Source organism: Sarcophilus harrisii, chromosome 1 (genome assembly GCF_902635505.1).
Source record: "Sarcophilus harrisii chromosome 1, mSarHar1.11, whole genome shotgun sequence".
NCBI lineage: Eukaryota > Metazoa > Chordata > Mammalia > Dasyuromorphia > Dasyuridae > Sarcophilus > Sarcophilus harrisii.
The window spans coordinates 559,989,466-560,007,878 of record NC_045426.1 but is presented as its reverse complement, the minus strand read 5'-3'; the positions used below and the strand labels follow the sequence as shown (position 1 = coordinate 560,007,878).

Here is an 18,413-nt window from a genome sequence, read left to right as displayed (position 1 = left end):
TTCTTCATAAAATAGTCTTTTTGGCAAGTGTACATTTGGCATTTGAACAATGTGGCCAGTCCAATGGAGTTGTGCTCTCTGCAGTAGAGTTGGAATGCTTGGCAATTTAGTTTGAGAAAGGACTTCAGGCTCGTTCTTGTTGGCACAAAGAGTTTATAATACATATCTCTGTATAGGTTCCATCTTTAACTTAACAGGTGTTATTTTTTCTCCTTAAATTCCTTCAGGATGTGCTAGCTTAATTGGGTCTCTCAACAAACTTTCTTTAAACTAGTTTTTTCCTCCACTGCTTCTCATTGTTTTATAAGGCAGTATTGATAGATATTGAAGGCAGTTAGGTGGCTAAGTGGCTAAAGTACTAGACTTTGAGTCAGAAAAACTCACCTTTATGAGTTCAAATTCTACTTCAAACCACTTACTAGCTGTGTGACCTGAGCAAGTCACTTAATCCTGTTTGCCTCAATTTTCTCACCTTTAAAATGAGCTGAAGAAAGAAATGGCAAACCCCTCCAGTATCTTTGCCAAGAAAACCCCAAAATAGGCTGAACAACAACATTAGTCATAATTCTCTCCATCTTCCTGTATAAGATTTCACAAATAAGTTTATATTCTAAACAAGTATTGTCTCAGGCTGCCCTAGCTCTTCACTTGGAAAATAAGTTAATTGTTTGCTGTCTGAAGAAATGATTAGCCTCTTTTGTGCCTTTGCTATGACAATCAATTTGCTTGTGTTAAATAGCTATGTGAAATCATTGTAATCTGTGTCATTGTTCTTTCTTCTGTACAAGCCATTTTTCAGCATCAATAACTTTAAAAGTAGGTCAGGCTGGATTTTTTTTAGTTGCATAGCATTTTTTTCTTCTGGCTTTGTAAAATTTAGCTTTGTTCTAACAAGTTGGTGGAGTAAATTTGACTACATGAATAGTTAATTCAAGAATGAATGAGAGAAGGAATGAATAAATCCGTATTTATTGTATGCTATTATGTGTAAAGTATTGTAATAAGTACTGAGAATATAAAGAGGCAAGACAGCCCCTGCTTTCAAGGAGCTAGTAGAGGATAACCATAAATACATGAAGGAACAGCTACAAATCCAAGGGAAAAGCCCAGTGGTCCTTAGGGTATAGCAGCAAAGTTGGAGAAAGTATGGTAAAGTGGCAAGGTTCGAGTTAGGAGGACTTGGGTTCAAATGTGCCATAACACATGACCCCATATGTTAAACAAGAACAATAATAGTGCCTCCTTCACAGGATTATTGTGAGAATCCAATAAAATAATGTATATAAAGTGCTTCAAAACTTTTAAAGCTTACTTTATAAATATTAACTATTATTATAGCTTACCCCATCCACCCATTTTGTTATCCTTTTCAAAAAGGAAATAAAGTTCTTTAGACATGTGTCCTTCTTTGTGGCCACCATTCCCTTTCCTTTTCACCCAATTAATGATAGAATTTTTCTAAGAATGAAAGTCAAATTCTTTGTTAGATAGTTTAAAGATGCTCCTTTCTTCCCTTTTCTGGAAATTTAGACAATATTTGTCATTCTCCCATCCCTATGGCTCTTTTCCCATTCTCTACAATCTTTTAGTTATTATTGGTAACTCAGAAATCACATCCACAAGGTTTTTTGTTTTCGATAAGAAAAAAATTCTTGGTAATCTCTTTACCTCAATGAAGTATGATTCTTGAGTCTGTCTCTGGTCCTGACTTTTTTTTTCTCCAGATCTTCAAACCTTTGTCTCCACATACTAACAGGACATCTGTGCATGAAAATTACACTACCACTTCAAAGTCAATATGTCCAAAATTAAGCCTCTTTTCCCTTTCTGCCAAATCTCTTATGCTTGCAACCCTTTCCCTCCTTGCTCCCCCTAAAAAACACCTCCAGGATTTACCTATAGTGGTTGGTACATATCAAGTGCTTAATAAATATTCATTCAGGCTGAATAAGTTATAGCATATGAATGTAATGGAATATTATTGTTCTACAAGAAATGATGAGTAGGCTGATTTCAAAAAAGCCTGGAAAGATTTACATGAACTGATGCTGAGTGAAGTGAGCATAAGCCAGAGAATGTTGTATACAGTAACAACGAGATTATGTGATGATTGGCTCTTCTCAACAATTCAATGATCAAGAAAATTCCAATAGATTTGGTATGGAAAATGACATTTGCATCCTGGAGAGAACTATGTTGACTGAATGAGGATTGAAGCAGAGTATATTTTGTTTGTTTTTCTATCTGTGGGGTTTTTACCCTTTTGGTCTGATTTTTCTTGCACAATATGAAAAATATGGAAATATGTTTAAAAGGATTACATATGTATAACTATATCAGATTGCTTGCTGTCTTGAGGAGGGGGGAAGTAAGGGAGAGAGGGAGAAAAAATTTAGAACCCAAAGTCTTACAAAAATGAATGTTGAAAACTATCTATACATATATTTGGAAAAATAATATATTATTGAGAAAAAGAAAAGGGCAAAAAAATCTAGACAGAGTTTAACACATAATTCTAAGAAAAAATGAATAAACATTTATTTGATTTTAAATAAATAAATATTCATTCATTTTCTTCCTTCTGCCTTCCATATTTGCCAGAAATTTTTCTATTTGCTTATTCTCCCATCACTTTCTTCTCCTTCTCCAGTTAGCAAGTCCTGTTAAACACATCTTCTCAATGGCTCTTTTATCTGTCCACTCTGCCATCATCCATGTGTAGGATCTTGTGACTGACCTCTGTAATATTGCAATAATCTCATAACAAATGCTCCCTTTCTTTCTCTCTATCCACTCTGTCTTTCAAGTTTCTTTCAGGTTAATGGTACTTCTACATAGATCTAACCACATTGCTGTCTCCTCAGAAATTTTTAGTGGCTGCTTATCTACCAGCTAAAGTTCTAAATCTTTTGTCTGGCATTCAAGGCCCTCTGTAATCTGGTACTATCCTACCTTTCCACCTGTACCTTTTATTAATTCTTTGCACATAATCTTTGCTAACATCAAACCAGACAATTTGTTTCTCTGGTGTATGCTGTATACTCTCCCATTTCCTACACTTGAAATGGCTTCTCTTTTAATCTTTAACCATGGAATTCTTCTCATTTAAAGACTAACTCAGATACTGCCTGAGTTGAGAAGCCATAAAGTTTCTCTGATCCTACTTGTCAGCAATGATCATTCCCCCTTCAAAATTCACATAGTACTTTATTTAAACCTTTTTTTGCTCTTATCTTATATTATTCTATATTACAACAGTTGGTGTATGTATCATCTCCCTTTGAGGTAGCTGGTGATTCACTGGGTAGAGCATTGAGCCTGGAGTCAGGCAAACCTGAGTTCAAATTCAGCATCAGATACTTCCTTGCTTCATAAACCTGAGCAAATCAATTAACCTCTGATTGCCTGACAAAAAGATCTATTGGAGAAAGAAATGGTACCTCCATCTAGTACCTTTGCCAAGAAAACCAGGAAGTAAAGACTAGGTCTTCAACATGCAAGGCTGAAGTGATGAAAGGGGAAATTGGGGGAAAATAATACCTCAGCTGATTTTTCTCCTATCAGTTTTTAAAAGTAATGGATTCAGAGGGAGTCTTCTATTGTCTGTAGAGTGGAATGTTGCATAAAACTGGATTTGGAGTCAGAAGGCTAGTCATACATAGAGTCACAGAATTATAGAATTAGAAGGGATTTTAGAAGCAATCTAGTTCTATATATTCAAAAGGAAGCAATTTCTATTTGAAGATCTCCATCCTTTCCAGCTTAAGCATGTCCTTCTTAAACCATAGTGCCTAAAGTTGACCACAATACTATGAAGTATGACCAGAGAAAAGTTTAGTGGGATGATCACTTTTCCATTCTTAGAAACAATTCCTCTCTTAATGCAGCTCATAATTGTATTAGTTTTTTGGTGTTTTTTTTTATGGCTTCTAAATAATACTTCTGACTCACATTCCTAGTTGTTTTCACAAAGCAAATGATGGTACTTCTTCCATTTTAGACTTGCGCAGTAATTTTGAGATTTTTATTTTGGTACTCAAGTGCATGGTTTTGTTTAGCCTATTTGCTGCTTGTGTGAGCTCTGCCAAATCACTTAATATCTCTGAGATTCAATTTTCTAACTTATATAGAATTTAACAGATTTCTTCAATTTGTTATTGGTTAAAAAATAAGAGAGATTGCTCACTAGAACAGATCAACTACATAAACAATACACTGAAGCAAATATATCTAGTGAACTACTGTTCAAAAACACAAAGAACCCAGCTCCCATAGGAGAATAAACATTTATTAAGTCTACTTAATACTACTGTTTTTCAAATACTGCATTTTAAAAATATTATCTCCTTTGATCTTAGAATAAAGATCCACTGTTTAAGAAAAATTCTGGGAAAATTGACAGCATTTTAGGAAAAAAATGGAGTTACTCCAACACCTTTCTACCAAAGTAAATTATAAATTATGTATAATCTAGATTAAAAAATCCACATCTTAAATTAGAGAAACTTGAATAACTTTATGTATTAGATTTTTAAGTAGAATAAAAGTTCATAATCAAACAAGAGATAGAGAAAATCACTAAAGATAAACTGCATCATTTTTTATTATATAAAATTTAAGAGTTCCCCTCTCCCCAACAAATACAATAAAGTTAAGATTAAAAGGGAAACCTCCAGGGGGATGTGAATCTTTGAAGGCTGTCTCTCTGATAAAACTTTCATTCTCAAGATATATAAGGAACTGATTCAAATTTATGAAAATAAGAGTTATTTCCTAACTTATAAATGATTAAAGGATAAATTCTCAAAGGAAGAAACCCAGGCTACCTATACCCATGTTCAAATCAAACAAAATTCAAATCACCACTAATTAGAGAAATGCAAATTAAAGCAATTATAAGATTCTACCTCATATTCATAAGATTGGCAAAGGTGAGAAAAAAAAGAAAAATGACAAATGTTGGAGATGCTATGGGAAAACAGGTACATTGATGGACCTTTGGTGGATCTTGTGGATGGATAAAACTATTCTAGAAAACAATTTGAAATTATACACAAAAAGTTATTAAATAGTGGATGGCTCTTTGATCCAGATATGACACTACTAGCCTATACTCAAAAGAGATAAAAGAAATAGGAAAAGGTCCTATACATACAAAAATATTTACAGCAAATCCTTTTGGGGGGCACACACACACATGCAAACCACACACAAACTGGAAACTAAAGGCATGCCCATCAATTGAAGAATGGCTGAATTAAGTTGTAGTATTTGGATATGATAAGAAATAAGAAAATAAATAATTTCAGAGACATTGAAAGACTCATATGATTAGATACAGAGTAAAGTAAGCAAATCCAGAATAATAATTTATAGTATGACATCAATATTTTAATATAAATTAACAATTTTGAAGACTTGTAAACTGATGTACAATCAATGAGCAAATCTGGAGTGTTTTATATACATTAAAATGAGATCATTGTATTGTTAGGCTTACTTATTTTTTTTGCACTTTGTTATGAAACCTTTGAAGAAGGTTGGGGGTGGTAGTGGTGGAAAAAGCTGTAATCTGGAAGTGTTTATAATGTAAATCTTTTACAATACTAATAAATTTTTAAAAGAATATATATGAGAATAAGAAATGAAATAACTATTGTAAATCACTATATGAATGAGAACTAACTTGTGTCTAATTTAGATGATTCCTGTGGGTAATTAATTTTATAAACTCCTGTAGAGCAGAGACTCTAGTATTTCTATTTTGCATGTCCCTCAGGTCTTGCACATCCCTAACACATAAAAAGACTTTTGCAGGACTTCAAAAACTCAGGGGGATTATTGGATTCCCTGACATGTAAAGCAATGGACAATAGATTGGTTTTGGACTATCTCTTGGCTGCTGAAGAAGGTGTATGTGTGACTGTTGTTTACATACCCTCCTTCTAGGACTTCTGGTGATCTTTTCCAACACAATGTTGATTTATATTGTTTGCTATTCCGCTACTTGCGTGTACAATTCATGTTTGTTACACCACATTGAGCCTGCACTGACTGTGGGGAGAGTCATCTCTAATAGCCTCTGCTTTATTGCTATGTGCTTGTGTAATACCTCCCATGCTGATGGGTTTGTGCATAATAAGACCCTTCAGCCCAGAAACCTGCTAGCAACCCCCACTTCCCTTTGGTGCTTTTCATCTCCCTTCCTGAGATGTCAGGGAGGCTGTGATCACCTCCTTTTCGGTGCTTTCACCTCCTTCCCTGAGAAGTTAGGGAGGGTATGATCACCATTCCCTTGGGGGCTCTGACCTCCCTGAGGAGTCAGGGATGGCATGAACACCTGTGTTCTAAAATAAAAGAAAGCGGGAGATGTAATGGGCTGAGGTTTGAGTTGATGCACTGAGGTCCCAAGTACGTGAGGCTAAATAGTAATAGGACTATACTCTATTAATATACATGATTGGATAAAGAATGATCCCTGCCCACTCTCTGTGCAAGTCCTGATGTGTTGTATAGGAAATGACGATTTTGGTGGGTGGAGGCAGGGAGACAGGAAGAGAGGCTGGGAGAGATTGGCCTGGGTTCTATGCTGGTAGCTGCTGGTCGTGTGGCTGCTGGTCTAGCTAGCTTCTTGACTCAGCTACACACATTGCTATTGCCCATTCTCTTCCACCTCCGATCCTTCTTCATTGAGAATAAAGACTGACGATTTTCCCCTAACCTGAATTCCTGACTCCTGCTGATTTTAAAATACGCGATCTTCACAATATTGGTCCTTTAAGGACCTCAGGAAACTACCAAAAGGAAATGCTACTGAAAAAGGAATCAAATTTCCTGAGTCACCTTATCAAAGTAAGGCCTGTAGTAATGGCCAGATAGTCCTTTTCACATGAGGAACATTGGAGTATCAACTAATAACTGATTCCTCTCCCCCTCCAGTATGAATTAGCTTCAGTTCCCAAAACCTTAATGCACAGAATGTCTAGATTCCCCACTCCCTAGTGCCTGTTTCTGCTTTATTCCAATAAGATCCTTACACAACCTCACCGAACATTATTGGTTTCCCTGCCCAATTCTACTTGGGATCCCAACAAACTTCACTTGTGTCTATCTTCCCTGACTTCTCAGGGATGATGATGATGATGATAATGATGATGATGATGATGATAATTCGAATTTATATAGTGCTTATATGTTCCAGCATTGGGCTAAGTATCTTCCCAATGTCATCTCAAATGTATTATAAATGTATTTCCCCTCAATAAAGATGATGTGCTTTATTTTCTCTCTGCTAATTCTATCTACTTGTGTTCCTTGTACTGAATTTTGCACTTATCAACCTCACTTGAATATGCATTAAGATAGCCCTTGATAATCATTTGAATGCATGAATTAATAATGAATGTATAAATGAAGGAATGGAAAACCATAGATGGTAGTTTAGCTCAAAATGTATATATGAAGTGTTCATTTCAGTGACTGCCTGGGCAGAGAGGATTAGATAGCATACTTCAATATTTTTAAAGAGATGGGATTTCATCACAATGGGCAACCCTTCACCAACACACATCATAGTCCTTCCTTGCTTTAATAGAGAATTTTTTGAGTTGCTATGGCAGAAAAAAAGAAAAAAGAAAAAAAAAGGTCCTAACTGATAGCCATGCTGTTGCTGCTGCTACTGTGGCTCTCCTCTCTTTTCAAGAGCTGATATTTAGATCATAGTTTATTGGGGGACCTTCACTTGACAGACCTGCCAGAGCAGACACTTCATTAGTATGTCTTTGATAACTTAGAGGCACCTCCATGACATGATCATGCATTGAGACAAGACTTTATTGTAGAGAGATAACACCTTCAATATAGGTAGAGCTACCTGCCCCTTCTACTGTGTCTCTGGAATACCTACTCCACAGGTAACAAATGATCTTTCATCCTAATCCTTTTCATTCCTTACTCCCTTCATTTCTATGTACTCACTGAGACCTGGCTTCTTCCTGAAGACACAGCTTCCCTGGTCACACTTTCTAGCACCGGTTGTATTTTCACTTATTCTATTGACTCTTTGGTCATGATGGTAGGGACCTGGAATCCTCCCTTCTTCCCCTTTCCACTTCCAGGCTGTCTCTTCCATAATCTCTCAATAACCTCTCCTTCTCTGAGATTCAAACAATCCATATTTCCCATTCATTCAAGATTCTGGCTGCTCTTGATTAACAACTTCTTGAACATTCCTTTTTAAAAAAATTTTTTTTAAATTTTTAATTGTGCTTTTTTTTAATTTTTAAAGAAATTCAAAGCCTGTTCAAAGTCTTTCTCTCCTTCCCAATTCCTGTCCTCATGCTAGAAAACTAGTACATATTGGTACTCTCGCAACCAACCTGAGTTCTTAAGTTTTTCAACCTATTCATTGCCCTTGTTCTACTTCCTTCTCCCTACCTCAGCTATATATACACATACAAAATGGTCATGTCCTTGATCCCACTCTCACCTCTAAGTATTCCATTTTCAGGGTCATGAACTCTGAATTTCCTTTATCTAATTATAAACTGATGTCATATCAACTTTACTCTTGCCTTATAACCCTTAACCCTGTTTACCTTATTGCGACGTCTGATTCCTTGACCCTTCAGTTCTTTCTCAGGTCATTAGCCCTTTATTCAATATGCTTTCTTGCTTCTTCATCTTGGTGAATTGTTGGTGAAGCAATTCAAGTTCATATTGCCCTCCTCCCTTCCTCCTGCTCCCTTGTTGTATTACTGATCTTAACCTGACAAGCTTTAGCTTTAAAATATTCTGTCGCCTGCCTTTGCTTCTAATCACATCCTCCTGAATAAGGCTGAAGAAAATCATTAATATATACTTATTAGATTTACATACATAAGTAGATTTATGCTACATAATCTCAACTAGGCCCTCACCATTGGAAGGCAATCCTCTTGTACTTCCCTAATTGATTCTCTCTTACATTCATCAAATCAACTTTTCCAAATTTTTTCTTCCTCTTTAAATATTCTGTGGTTTACTTTCTCCTTACCTTCTCAGCTCAGAATTGTGCTTTATATTACAGTGAAAAAAATTGAGGCCATTTTCTGAGAATTCTTTTTTTTCCCTTTCTTCTAATCTCATATCCTTCAGGTGCCTAGGAAGTTAAAAAGCATAGTGGATAATTACAGAGCTGGGTCTGGAGTCAGGAAGATGTGAATTCAAGTTCAGCCTCAGATACTAGCTGTGTAATCCTGGGCAAGTCACTTAATTTCTGTCTGCTTCAATTTTCAGATCTACAAAATAAGGATAACAATGGAAGCTAGCTTTCAGGATTGTTGCAAAGATTAAATGAGGTACTTGTAAAGTGCTGAACACAAGAGAGCTGGCACATAGGAGGAGCTATATAAATGCTTATTTCCTTCCCTTTGGGTCATTATCTCCTGTTTTCCCATTATCCCACATGAAGACATGGTCATTCTCCTTGCCATAGCACATCTCTCTACATAACAAGTGATCTCATTGCATCTCATGTTTTCTAGCTCTCTCACTAGTCTTCAACATCTTCCTGTCTACTGACTGCTTCCCTACTGCCTAAAAACACATCTATGTCTTGTCCATCCTCAAAAAGTCCTTACTTGATTTATCTATCCCTACAAACTATTATGCTATATCTCTCCTGCTTTTTATGGCCAAACTCTTTGAAAAGGTCATCTACTATAAGTACTTTCCTTTCCTTTCCATTTCATTTCCTCTAAACTCATCATTCAACAGCAACTGTTCTCTCCAGTTATCAGTAATTTCTTACATTCAAATCTAATGGCTTTTATCCTTATCCTTCTTGACTTTTTGACACTTTTGACACTACTAACTCTAACTCCCCTTTCCTTAATATATTATTCTCTCTTAAGTTTTGTGGGTTTGTCTCTTCTGATTCTCCTCCTATTGATCTGACCCTCTTTGCTGGTCTCCTTTGCACAATCTCTGTGCAAGTCATACTCATTAGCCAGATGTGTCCCTCAAGATTCTGTTCTGAGCCCTTTCTTTTTCTTTACCTTTTTATTCAGCTTGGTGATATTTTTCACCACTATCTTATCAACACTGATTCAATAGTTATGTCTGCAAAGATGATTCTCACCTTTGTTCATCCCTAACTCCTGCCCCAACTATCGTGTTTCACATCTCCAAATGCTTTTTGGACATCTCCAGTTGTCCATGTCATAGACATCTTGAACTCTATATGTCCAAAATTGAGTTCATTATCTTTTCCCCAAACCCTCCCCTTTCTCCTACTACTGTCAATGGTAACACAATCTTCCTAGTCACCCATGATCAAAAACTTAGATATTCCCTCTCTCTCACCCTATTTATCTAGTTAGTTTTTTTCTTCTATCTTCATAATATCTCTTTAATATTTCCCTTTCTCTCCTCTGATACTTTCACTATTGTCCTGTAGGTTCTCATCACCTCACACCTGGACTATTTCAGCATCTATTGGTTGGTCTACCTGCTTGCAGTGTCTGCCCTCTCCAGTCCATCTTCCATTAATCTTCCTAAAGTACAAGTCTGACTACATCACCTCCCTATTCAATCAACTTCACTGGTTCTTGATTATCTCCAGGATCAAATGTAAAATCCTCTGTTTGACCTTTAAAGCCCTTCATATTCTGACTCCCCTTCTCTGTCTTCTCAGAATTATATTTTACATCCTATTACACACTCTGTGATTCATTGACACTGACTGGAACTCTTTGCTAGCCCTTGCACAACATATTCCACCTTCCAAATCTATGTATTTATTTTCATGAGCAGTCCCCTGGGTCTGAAATGTTTTTTTCCTTTTCTCTATTTTTCTGGCCTCCTTTAAGTATCAGTGAAAGTCTCACCTTCAGCAAAAAGCCTTTCCCATTACTCTTTCATCTTTGTGCCATCTCTCTCAGATCTCCAATTAATCCTATTTAATTGTTTATATGTCATCTTCCCCAATAGACTGTGGGATTTTTTGCCTTTCTTTTTAACCCTAGTGCTTAGCACAGTGCCTGGTGTTTAACTTGACTATTCATTCCTGATTATCAAAGTTCTGGTTTTCTTGCCTTGTATTTACCTAGAGCCAAGCTTGACTTCTTCTCTTTTGAATCAATTTTAGGGTTAAATGTGGGCAATTTTTAAAACCAGTGCTGTAGAGCCTGGGGAAGGGAAAGGATGAATGAATGAATGTAAAGTATTTATTAAGTATTTACTATGTGCCAAGCACTATGAAATAAGTTCAAAACAGAATGGAAGAGAAATTAAATTAAACGATTTGGCTAGATGATAATTGATGATTAAAAATGTATTTTATTTTCCCAGATCATTGCCCCTATTAACATACATAATCAAGAACCATCCACATATCTTAGACAACTTGCAAAGTCTCTATAAAAGAGGAATCCAAAAATTATGCTAAAAAGTCTAAATTTTAATTTAGAAAATTAAAGATGTTCAAGTTTTGTGGCAAATCTTTAGAAACCAGATCCTTAGTTGGTGAAGGAAGGTGACTTCTGGGTCACTTAACCATAGGAAGCTCTTCAAGCAAGCATATCTATATAAATCTGGCCAATTGTAGGGACATTGAACAATGTGGCCATGAGTTTATTTTAAACCACATGTTTAAAATAACCCTGGCATGTGAGAGCTGATGCAGTTCTCAAAGGGAAAAAGCCATCAGGAGCTTGGTTTCCCCTGGGTACAGAAGGAAGAGACAGGCAGATCCTATTTGTTTCAGCCAGTTTTCTAGCAGGTAGGACATTATGTAAAATGGGTCAAAGTCATCTATCCTGGGGAGGGAAAGTGCTTTGCTGGAATCTTTTTGGCAGTCACAGACTCTTCCTTCTGCTTGACATTTATTTTCCTTTGTTGAGATCATTGTTACAGCCAAGCTGCTTAAAAAAAAAAAAAACTAGAAATGTTTAGGAACCTTGTTTTCTTAACTCTAGGATAGCTGTAGTATAGCCTCATCACTCCTGGAATTCCTAAGAGAAATTATGTTGGTTTTAGTACAGAGGCATATTCGCAAAGCCTGACTTGTTAGACATCAGAGAAATCAGAATCAGTGACACTTCAGTTAATCTTGAAATAGTCTCAATGAAAGGCTGTATCAATGTAAAAAGAGCACTAGCTATAGTCAGAGGTAATGAAATTGATACTATTATTTACTACTTATGAATTTGGATGGGGAGTAAAGAGTTTTGTCATCTGTAAAATATGGGGGCTAATCAGGACCAAGAATTGATAATCTATAGCCAAAGGATAAAATCCCACCCTCAATCTATTTTTGTTTGGCTTTGTGAGATAAGAATGATTTTTATATTTTAAAATACAATAAAACTATTTTAAAATATAAAAATGTTTCTTAAGTCAAGGGTTTGAAGGGGAGTAGTTTGCTAGCCTTTGATTTAGAATGATCTCTAAGATCTACTTTACCTCTAAATCCATGATTATGTATTCTATGATAAGAACAATTAAAAGTGAAGTTTTCTTTTTTTTCCCCAGTTGTCTTCTTGACCCCATTTGGGGTTTTCTTGGCAAAGCTACTGAAGTGTTTGCCATTTCCTTTTCCAGTTCATTTTATAGGTCAGGAAACTGAGACAAACAGGGTTAAATGATCTACCCATGATCACATAGCTATCAAGTGTCTGAGGCTATAATTGAACTCAAGAAGAATAGTTTTTCTCACTCTAGATCCAGTCCTCTATTCATTGTACCACTTAAGGACCTTTTAATCAGGATCGCTGGTTGGAAGTATTGCTAAATTTGTCTATTCTCACAAGGATTTATTATTGTTTCTCTGTCTCTGTCTCAAACATTTTGTGAGTGAAGTTGGAGACTTTGCCTTCCCCCCTGCACTACCCCTTTTTAATGCTAATAATCAAATCTCTTAGGTAGAATTTTTCTGGAGTCTGTGTTGAGCTGAATGCCATGTATGTGAATCATGATAATTTGTCTTACTGTTTGCATAGCAATGAAGAATATCAAGATGAATGAAAGAAAGCCAAGGACTTTTTTTATTCATCATACAGCCATTCAGTTCTGTTATTCTTCATGCTGAGAGATTTATTGGTAATTATTTCTGTAGAGAAGTAGAGGGAGCAAAAACTTTCTGTGACTGAGGTTTTTCTGTACCAGAGAGAACCAAGGATATGTCATTAACTCTAATATCAAATTATACAGAGGAAATGTAAAAAGACTTATAAGCATTTAGAAAAACAGCAATCTAAATGTGTTGATTAGCTTAAACAGGACTACATATTATCCATCTAACAGAGATTGTCAGGGTAATTTAAACTATCTTTTAATGCTTCTCAAAAGTACACACATCTCTTAACAAAGACTTTTTGGTCTTTTGTGGGGCTTTTCAAGATGTTGAAAACACAGCAAAGTAGAAAGCTATGCAATAAAAACTCTATTTGTGCTGCTTTCCTAGTCTATATTGTTCTTCTCTCAGTTACTCAGGGGACTTGGACATTTCAATATTAAAACTCTGAATCTTACATATTATACTGTGTAGGTCTGGCAAGGGTCCTGATTTCTCATTTCTAGAAGGAGGTTGTTTTTAAGGTTTGCTATGAGATAAATATGTAATAATGGGGATGGATTTGTTGATGAAGATGGAAAGTCTTGCTTAATAGTCATTCATCAGACACCTGGCACAGCATCAAGGGACAAACTGCCCTGTCCTGGAGAAGCCGGCTCCTTGACAGAACTGCAAAGACACATATGGTACTCACTCTTGGCCCAGCATGTAAAGGTTCAATTAATAGAAGTCTATTAATGGTCTATTATTTGACACTAATGGCTAAACTGGGAGTTCTAGGGATAATTTCTGCCAGGACACAATGAATGATTTGTGACAGGAGGTTGCTCAGTTGGAGGGGGAAAGGGCAGAATAATATGTGCTAGATTATAATTGGCAGAATAATTGATTTGACTTCCAGGATGAGGAGAAAAGATCATTTCTTGAAGTTTTTTTTCTTTAACCTAAAATATGGTAGAGGTTAATAACCAGTAAGATCTAGAGCTAGATGATCCATTGAAAGCCATTGCCTAGAGCAATTTAAGAATTGCCAAACTGGTGGAAATCCTCTGTGGTATAAATGCATATAATATTGAAAAAGGGAGAACAGGGACTAATCTAATGTTTGCTTATTCCCAAATTGAATAAATTAGCTCCTGAGTGAAATTATAGGGCAACTAGATGGTATAGTTGATAAGAGTGCCAGGATGACTAATTTTTTTTTTGTGAGTTCAAATTTGACAAGCTGTGTGATGTTAGGCAAGTCACAAACCCTGTTTGTCCCAATTTTCTCATCTCATAAATTAGAGAAAAAATGTCAACCCATTCCAGTATCTTTGCCAAGAAAACTCCAAATGGGGTTATGAAATCAAACACAATTAAATTTATGTCTTTTGGGGGTGGCAGGAAGGGAAAATCCAAACTCTGTTAAGTGTGTGGGGGGGTGTAAATAAATTATTTACTCTGCCAACATTTGCAAGGGAGGGTGAAGTTGGGAGAGGATGCTGATTTTGTGGGCAAAATAAAGCATATATTTGCTAAGTGGTGCTGGAGGATCCATCTCCAATTCTCTGATGCATTGGATTAATATTTCCTTAGGCAAGAACTACATTAATGTGAGTTGTCTATTCCCCAGGGACAGGTAGAATAGGTAGTCAACTCTAAGTCAAAGAGGCAACAAAGTAGTTGAATCGGGTTTTGTTCCCATATTGTTAAGACCTTGGAGATCAGCACAGTAAAAAAGAACCAGTAGGCAGAATGGCTGAGGAGTCCCATAACCCTATGAGTGATGAAAAGCAATTAATACACCCAATACCTGCTGACAGCCCCCCTACCCCAGTCATTTCTGTGAGTGACTGAGCTAATGTCCCCTTCCTACTGTGTCAACAGATTGGCAGAGTTATAAGAAGGCAATTTCCTCTTTTGTGGCACAGAGGAAGCATTAGTGAGTAGAAAGAGATTCAATTCTACCATAGGGAGGGGGAGCAGAGACACCAGACTCTAGTTTGATAGAGATGAGTTGAGATAAAAGTGATGTTTGGATCTTGTACTTGTTGCTTGATTCTTCTCAATATTGCCATGCTTTTACTAACCTGCTTATTTTGTTTTGTTTAACTACAACCAGATCTAAAAGAAGAGAATTTCTGATGGATCAAAATAGAGAATAATCAAACAATAAACATTTATTAAGTGCCTACTTTGTATCAGGATCAATGTCAAATGATACAAAAAGATACTTCCTTCCCTCAAGAAGCTAGCAATACAATGGGATATGCAACAAAATATATAGAAATCAAGCTATATTTGGAGAAAAGAGGAAATTAAAAGTGGGAATCTACTAGAATTAATAGGTTTGGGGAAGAGAGAATCTTTCCCTAAAGAAGGTAAAATTTTGCTGGGATGTAAAAGAAGCATTTATGTAGCATCTATTTTGTGCCAGACACTGTACAGTAGTTTGCCAATTTGATCTTCACAACAACCCTAGGAGTTAGCTGCTATTTTGGTGTCATATACTTAGGAAGCATCTGAAGCCAATTTTGAATTCTGACCTTCTTGATTTCAGACTCAGTACTCTATCCATTGTACCACTTATCTGTTTAATCCAAACCACCAGTATTTTGCATATATTTCTACTTTTATATTATATGTATACATATTTGTATTTGTTATATCTGTATTTTATATTTCTGTATTTGTAGTTTATGTATTTAGTATTCATAATTTAGCATGTATTTAGTATATATGTTTAGTATGTATTTATGTATGTATATTTATTTTATATGTATTTTGTATATATATTTAGTTTGTATTTGTATTTGTACTTTATATTTATATCTATATGTATATTCTCCATTAGAAGGTAAAAGCTCCTCGAGAATAGGGATTGTTTCATTCTCTATACTTGGATCATTAGGACACATAGTAGTGTGTTATAGGAGTTATACCTCTATCCTACATTTAAGGTAAACTAGTTTTTCCTTAAAAGTTACCAACATCTTCCTCAAGACTTTGTTGGCTCAGGGGTATAAAATTCAGGCTATTGACATCACCTGATGGTCACCTAAGTAAAAAGTAGTCACAAGCATCCATGTGCTCTCTGATGTTAGTCTGGTGGATAATAATGGGTAAATCAGGCAAGTGAGCTTCAGTCAGCTTTAATCAACTCCAGTGCCTTCAGTGCTTACTATTGGTGTTGAATAGCCAGCTCCTATTTTGGTTAAATAAATTGCTCTTTGGGGGTGGGGGTGGGAGAGGAGAGAGCAATTTTGAATGACCTATTAAGTGCTTCATTTTATTCCAATATCAAACATACTACCAGGGAACTATCCTGAGCAGGTCCAGACAAGGACAAAGGCATTTAATAAATGTTAATTGATGATTATTCTAGTATTCATTTATGTTCAATGTTTTGCAGATTGTTGTGCAAATAAATAACTATTTTGTTATTACCTAAAAAGTATCAAGATGGCACAGTGGATTGAGTGCCAGGCCTGAAGTCAGATACTTAGATACTTACTAGCTTTGAGACCCTGGGCAAGGTACTTAATCATGTTTGCCTCAGTTTCCTCATCTGTAAAATGAGCTGGAGTAGGAAATAGCAAATCCCTGCAGTATCTTTACCAGAAAACCCCAAATGGGGGCCATGAAGAGCCAGACACAATTGAAAAATTGCTAAGCAATAACAAAATTTGAAGGAACACTCATCCTCTGTGGTCTCACTTTCAGCATCTTTTATACAACTCCTATGGTCAACAACAGGGACCACTGGCACCATTTCCTGATCCCCCATGATTTTGATGTCCTCAGTCAAGATTTTTGTTCCATGATGCTGTTGGTTTTTTTGCCCATCTTTATCTCTAATAATTGAGGAGACTAAGTTTTGTAGAGAAATCCACCTGAAACCATCAGTACCAACAACTAATGACCACTTGCCATCAACACAGCAGACAAACTAGCCAAGCTGAAGTAGCAAGACTTCCTGAGGAAAGGCAGCATGTACCAGATGAGTAAAACCATTACCACCATGACTTAAAGACCCTAGAGAAAATAGTCAGAAACATTTATTATTGTATTTATTGAATGCCTACTGAATGCCAGACATTGTGCTAAATGGATACAAAAATGATAAAAGGTAGTCACTACTTTCAAAGACCTCATTGCCTAATGGAGTCCAGTGACTAACCCACTAATTTTTTTTTTGTAATTTGTAAAATATATACAAAAGATATAAGATTATAAAATAAAAATACAATAATATCTTTAAAATTTTTTTGTTTATTAATAGCACACAAAAGCTTTCTACCCTCAATTTTTTATTAATGTTCTTATATGGGAACAATATGTTTAAATGTATTTTGTTATTTTCGAAAAAAAATTCTGTATGTTTTGGAGGATATGGGATAATTGTTAAGTAATTGTTTCTTAGTAAAGCATTCACTTCATTATATTAATGTAGCTAGCCAAACAGATTAATCTCTCTCTTTTAAATTACTTTGAAGTTGACAGACACAAAATAGAATACAAGATAAGACTACAGGGCATGGATCTATATTTGAAGGATGTCTCTCATAAAGTAAACTTGTGTCCTAACACTTCTGTGCCAGGCACTGTGCTGAGTATTGGGACAACAAAGGAGCAAGATAATGCCCAAGGAGCTCATAGAATAATAGGATAAATAATGTGCAAATAACTAATGTTCCAAGAGTCCACTATTCAAAGTCTAAGAGTTCTGGGAACTCAGTGTTCTCCCAGTCACTGTTTCTCCCAACCACCAATGCTCCCAGTCGTCATCCAACATAATATCCCTTGTTAACCTGTAACCTGTTAAATTTCTCTGCAGCATCCTGAGCAGCATGAGCTCCTTAAGACCAGGAAAAAAAAAAGTTATTGCCATCAGAATCCTTGGCGCCATTAAGTGACATAAAAAATAGGTAAAAATTTTGTAATTGGAGTGGTATTAATAAAAATCCCTTCACATTATAAGGGCCATGGGGCCTTTTCATCTAATTTAAAGCTGAAACTTTCTATCTGTGATATCTTCCCAATAGAACATGAGCTCCTTGAGGGCAAGCTCAGTCTTTTTTTTTCCTACTCGTATCACTAGTAGTTAGCATAGGGCTTTGCATTTCATATATACTTAAATGCTTTTTTTCCTTCATCTGCTCATTTTTAATCACATTGAGCCAGAAATGGTCCTAAAGCAAAGCTAACCTCCTATAATTTCTGTATATTCAGTGTTCTATGAACTATTCCACAGATGAGTAAAACAACTGGTTTTTGATTTGTTTGTTTTGTAGTTAAATAAAAGAAGCAGGATATAAGTCTACCCTCTCTTTCAGCAGTTCTTTACTATCTTTATGTCAAGGACCCCTTTTTCAGT

The 18,413-nt window shown here is 35.8% G+C and overlaps 1 long non-coding RNA gene across 7 annotated transcripts in view; it reads left to right on the top strand.

Moving 5' to 3' along the window:
* Positions 1 to 18,413, top strand: part of LOC111719105 — a 126,510-nt gene that overhangs the window by 34,122 nt on the left and 73,975 nt on the right. For 3 of the 7 annotated variants that reach the window (XR_004231034.1, XR_004231035.1, XR_004231030.1), the window contains exon 1: positions 7,603 to 7,913. The exons of 1 other annotated variant lie outside the window; for it this stretch is intronic. This is a non-coding gene — a long non-coding RNA (uncharacterized LOC111719105). Of the gene's footprint in view, positions 1 to 7,600; positions 7,914 to 18,413 lie in introns of those variants that run through there. 3 more of the 7 variants (XR_004231033.1, XR_004231031.1, XR_004231032.1) reach the window with 2 other exon arrangements.